This window comes from Microtus ochrogaster, chromosome 7 (assembly GCF_000317375.1).
Source record: "Microtus ochrogaster isolate Prairie Vole_2 chromosome 7, MicOch1.0, whole genome shotgun sequence".
Classification (NCBI taxonomy): domain Eukaryota; kingdom Metazoa; phylum Chordata; class Mammalia; order Rodentia; family Cricetidae; genus Microtus; species Microtus ochrogaster.
In genome coordinates, this window is record NC_022014.1 from 78,384,815 (window position 1) to 78,390,853 (window position 6,039).

Genomic DNA, 6,039 nt, shown 5'->3' on the forward strand with positions numbered 1-6,039 from the left:
CCTGGCCTTCTGTCTCTAATTTAAACTTTGCACGGGCAGGGACTGCACCTGTCTTGATCCCTGATCCCCTGAGTGATATGTCTCACTCAGCACACTGATTTTATGACGTCTAGGATAATTTGCCTTCCACTCGAGGCCATGGGAATGATGCGTTTTGACCAACTGTTTTCAAAGTCATCTTTCATCCTCTTGGGAGTTTTTCAGGGGCCCGTGGGTGAAGCTCTAAGGGGAGCTGTGAATGTAGAAGGCTCCACACCGTTTGCGCCAGTTTGAGTCGGAGCAGCCAGAGTGAAGCGCTGTGCCCTGGGGCTTCTCCGTAGGTCTCTCCTTCAGAAGCCCAAAGCCTGACCCTTTACCCCACACACCCCCAAACCCCAGCCAGAAGACAAGGTTCCTGGATGCGTCTCCCCAGCCAGCTGCCTCAGGAGTTCTACCAATGAGGGGACAAGAACAGCTCTAAAAGTGTGATTGTGAACTGGGCAAGGTGGCTCAAATCTGTAATTCCAGCCCTAGGGAGGAGAAGGAATGAAGGAGGATTAGGAATTCAAGGCCATCCTCCAGGAAGACAACCTGGGCTACAAAACCAAACAAAATAAAAAGTTGCTTAATCCCAGCACTCGGGAGGCAGAGGCAGGTGGATCTCTGTGAGTTCGAGACCAGACTGGTCTACAAGAGCTAGTTCCAGGACAGGCTCCAAAACCACAGAGAAACCCTGTCTCGAAAAACAAAAATAAATAAATAAATAAATAAAAAGTTGCATCCAAGCCGGGCGGTGGTGGCGCACGCCTTTAATCCCAGCACTCGGGAGGCAGAGGCAGGCGGATCTCTGTGAGTTCGAGACCAGACTGGTCTACAAGAGCTAGTTCCAGGACAGGCTCCAAAACCACAGAGAAACCCTGTCTCGAAAAACAAAAAAAAACAAAACAAAAAAAAAAAGTTGCATCCACAAAGCCCGGGTTGCAGACCCCAGCACTGCATGCATCAGGAGTGGTGGCCGACGCCTGTAATCTCAGCACTTGGAAAGTAGAGACTCAAGGAAGAAGTTCAGAATCAGAGCTGGAGAGATGGTTCAGGGGTTAGGAGCAGTGGCTGCTCTTCCAGAGGACCTGGGTCCAATTTCCAGCACCCACATGGCGGCTCTCAACTGTCTGTAACTCCAGTTCCAGGAGATTTGACACCTTCACATCAATGCACATAAAATAAACTTAAATTATTAAAAGAAAAAAAAGAAGTCCAGAGCCATCCTTGGCTAGAGTTTGAGGCTAGCCTGGGATACACAAGAACTTGTCTCCAAAAAAAAAAATAAATAAATAGAGCCAGGTAAGGTGGCCCACACCTTTACTCCCAGCACTCAGGAAGCAGAAGCAGACTTATCTCTGTGAGTTTGATGTCAAGCTGGTCTACATATAGAGTGTCAGGCCAGCCACGGACCAGCCACAGATACATATGAGACTCGGACTCAAAACAAAATATAGATGCAGGTGAGATATATTTATACAAATATATATAATTGTAAGATGCTAATACATGTTGTCCGATGGCCCTGACCTGGTCCTAAGTGCTTGGCTTCATACAAACTCTTTGAATTCTTTCATTAGCCTCTGGCTAAGGATGGATGTTGTCTGCATTAGCATTCCGCTAATTAGAAGTCTGAAGGGTTTACGCTGTAGGAAACTGAGGCACACACGGAAGCACTTCCTTCCAGAAGGACTGTGAGAATCTAAAATTCCTCTTTCCGAGCAGATGGTGTGGGGTGGGGGAGGCGGGGAGAGACACCAGATGACCTCACCCATTCGGATGTATTGAGTGCTTTACTCTGCCAGTCGCTGACCTCATACTGGTAGAAAGGACAGATAGAGATCACTGGATGGCATTTGTCCCTTAGAATGATCAGGAACAGGGGCAGGGAGGGAGCACCGACTGCAGACGAGGTGAAAACCCCAAAGAAAGATCCCTAGTGTCGTCTCTTTTACTTTAATGCAAGAAACATCGCGTCTGCTGGCACACGAGGGCACAGAGAGGCGAGTGAGGAGCTTTCATCCTCTTTCATCCTCTACCAAAGAGATTTGTATGACTACTAGCACCGGACCGCCAACGTCAGCACAGCCAGCGTGCGCGCCCGTCATTTCCGGCCAGCTGTTTTGGGCTGGATGCGGAGGTGGCGGACAGCGCCTAAGGGCTGAGCGACTGTGTGACTCCAAGCTGTCAGATTGGCTCCCAGAGCCTCACCCCAGTAGGAGTTTAGCTGGCAGCCAGGGAGTTCCATTCTAGCGGGCTCCGAGGTCAGTCAGGGATTGTTGTTAGTAGCCCGCAGAGTCTGGGCTCTCGTCCCCAGGTCCTGGGCTTGCATCTTCAGGATCCTAGAGAAATACATCTTGCTATTAAGAGTCAAGACAGATCTCTAAGAAATTTTATTGCTCAAGATCTGGGAAGGCATCGAGTCTACTAAAGGCTCCAGTCGTTGGTGCTGCGCTTCGATGCCCCAGGCATGGGTTTTCTGACCCGAATGTGAGATACACTGTTCAAAGGGTTATCCGGGTCAGGAGAGTTACTTGTCTCACCCTGGGCACTGGTATCCACCTGGTTTTGACTACATGACAGGAGCGTATCTAAAGTTGATCTCTGAGCCTAATGGCTGGTACCTAAGAGAGATAGAGGAACTTTCTTCCTGGGAGACAGATCTGTCGTAGGAAGTGGCACCACCCTACACTGCCAGAAGCCTTAGGCCTCTGAGTCAGAGCAGGAATGGACATAGGACAGGCTTGGCACGCATTCTATGTTCATTCCCATTCCCCCAGCCAACTCACATCTCCAAGTCTCCTACGCCGGTATCCTCTGTGTTTTGCAGAAGGGCCCAAGAGGCTCCATTACTCTGGCCAGGTCAATGGCCAGTTTCAGGCTTACCCTCATGCCAGCCACCTGGGATGTACACTGAGATTCTAACTTTCTTCTACAAGCATATTTAATAAAACAAAACAAGTGCCAGCATGGTTACCCCTCCCCCCTCGTCTCCATAGGTTGACACATGACATAACTGTCCCAGCCTCTGGAAAGTAAAGCATCTGGGTGAGCCATGCTGAGGGCTTGGTCGATGTGGGCAAGACTAAAGACTAGGAAGTGAGTAGGGGCTGGATGACTCTCAAGTACCAAGGGATTTAAGTTACCACCGGAAGCAACTTTAGAGTTTTAGATGGAGTGAGTCTTCATGACTGGGGTCTGCCTTTAATTGCCCAAGCAAGGGGCTGGAGAAATGGTTCAATGGTTAAGAAGTGCCTGCTACTCTCTCAGAGGACAGGAATTTGGTTCCCAGCACCAATGTCAGGCAGCTCACAATTGCCTATAACTCCAGCTCTAGAGAATCTGACACCCACTTTGGGTCTCTGTGGATAAACCCCTACTAATTAACACAAATAAAATAAATCTGACAGAAGGGGAAAATAAATAAAATCTTCTTTAAAACTTTCTTTTCTCTAGCAAGGAGGATACCCTATAGCATCCTTATTGTCCAGACTGGGGAAACCGAGGCAGCCATCCTCAGACCTGGTCCTCAGCCTTACTTGCCTCTGGGACTTCTGGAGCTCCCTGGGGCAGCTCTGGCTCATGGGTACCTTCCCACAGAGCTGCAGGATACAGACATGATGGATGGGGCAGATTGAATTACAAACACTCAGTGAAACTCACCTGAGCTGACCCTTTAGAACTCAGCCTCTCAATCCGGGTGTCCCTCACACTCTGCTCTGGATGGTATCACCACTGCCCAGTTACTGGAGCCAAGGCTGTGTGAGCATCACTCTGAGGTACCAGCTGATTCCTATGCCTGCCTCTCAGTTATGCCCCGCCTCCAGCAGCAGCATCTCCTTCCACCCCCTTCCCCACAGCCTTGTCCATCCCACAGTTACCACCACCCTAGGCTATTACAAAAGTCCCTATGCCCGTCCAATCCCATGCTTCCAAACTATCAGGCTGATATTTCACAAATGAAAATGAAAGATTTGCTGTGTTTCATTTCTGGATAAGATTCTGACTGGTTTCTACAATTCTGGCTCTCTAACCTCATTCCCTACTCACTCCACCCCAGCCCGGCTGCGTTTCCCACAGATCCTACTATAGGTCAAGCTCTTTTGTGCCTAAAAGTTTTTGATCTTGCTGTCTCCTGGACCATTCTCCTGAAGAGCATAGCACGTCTGTCACTTTATCCTTAGGGTGGCACCTCTGTGGGCTCGATCTAAGTATCCCCCAAACTCTCAACACCCCACCAACTTCTCCCCAACACACACTGTAGTGTGGAACTATACAAGAGCAGAAATCTTTCAGACACAAAGATTTTTCTTCTTCTCCTCCTCCTCTTCTTTGTCCTCTGTTCTTGGAACGACCTCAGAGTTTGCTTTCAGAGTCTTACCATGTTGCCCTGGCTGGCCTTGAACTCACTATGTAGACCATGCTGGCCTCAAACTTCCAGCAATCCACCTACCTGGCCTGTGAGTACGGAGATTTCAGATACGGATCACCATACCCTATTCTTTTTTTTCCTTTACTTTTATTTTATGTGTGTGGTGTTACGTCTGTACGAACATCTGTGCCTGCAGAGACCAGAAGAGTGAGTTGGAGCCCCTAAAACTGCAGATGTAGAAAGTTGTGAGCCATTATGTGGGTGCTGGGGATCAAACCTGGGTCCTCTGGAAGAGCAGCCAGCGCTCTTAACCACTGAGCCATCACACCAGCCCCTGCTTTGTTTCTTAAGTAAGCTATTTTGTGCATATAAGAAGTCTTCAGAAAAATGCGTACATCCCTGGTGCTCAAGTAGACCTCTGTTGTCCCAATGATCCTTGTAACCAGCACACAGAATGGAAAACAGAGCATCCCCAATGCACAGTGAGCGAGGAACACAGAGCTTCGGTTTGACAGTAAGCAAAGCGTCCGTCCAGTGGACAGATGGTGCTGAGGCTGCACAGCATCATGGATGTGTTTGACACTGCAGAGCTCTATGCTTAGAACACTTAAGCTCGTGCCAGCCAGATGGTTCAGCAGGTAACGACGTTTGCTGCACAGGCCTGACAGCCTGCGATGGATCCCAGGAAACCACAGTTGAAGGAGAGAGCAGACTTCGGTAAGTTGTCCTCTGATCTCCAGAGCCATGCATGCACTGAGTACGTGCACGCACACACACATTAAAAGTAAAAATTAAATTAAAAATAAAACTTAATTAGTTAAGTTTGTCAGGCATGGTGGTGCATGCACTTAATGCTAGCAACCAGGAAGCAAAGGCAGGCAGATCTCTGAGAGTTTGAGGCCAATTTAATCTACTTAGTGAATTGTAGAACAGCTAGGGATACAAAGGGAGACTCTATTTAAAATAAATAAATAAATGGTGGGAGAAACAGGTAGTAGTGGTGCACACCTTTAATCCAAGCACTTGGGAAGCAGAGGCAGGAGGATCTCTGAGTTCGAGGCCAGCCTGGTCTACATAGCAAGTTCTAGAACATCCAGGGCTACACAGAGACACCTTGTCTCAAAAAAACAAAACACTGGTCTGGTTGATTTTGCTAGGTGTGAACATCAATTTTTTTTTCATTTTAATTTTATATGTATAGGTGTATACCTACACACCACATGTGTGCTTGATATCTGTGAAGGCTAGAACAATGAATCTGATCCCCTAGGATTGGAATTACAGTTGTGATCTGCCCTGTAGATGCTGGAAGACACACACACACACACACACAAGCATGCATATTCACAGTAGGTTCCATCTCTCAAATATTTTTTTACCTTCTACCACCACCACTCTGGGAGTCAAACCCACACAGACCTTGGGGGAAGCTAAGGTCCCAAGAATATGGTAATGGTGGCATCTCATTTTGGATTTAATTTGCATTTCCTGGTAACTAAAGACACTGAGTACCAAGCTATGAAGTGGTGCCACACGCCTTTAATTCCAGCACTTGGGAGGCAGAGGCAGGCTGATCTCCGTGAGTTCAAAGCCAGGCTGGTGTACAGAGTGAGTTCCCGGACAGGAGAGAGAGAGAGAGAGAGAGAGAG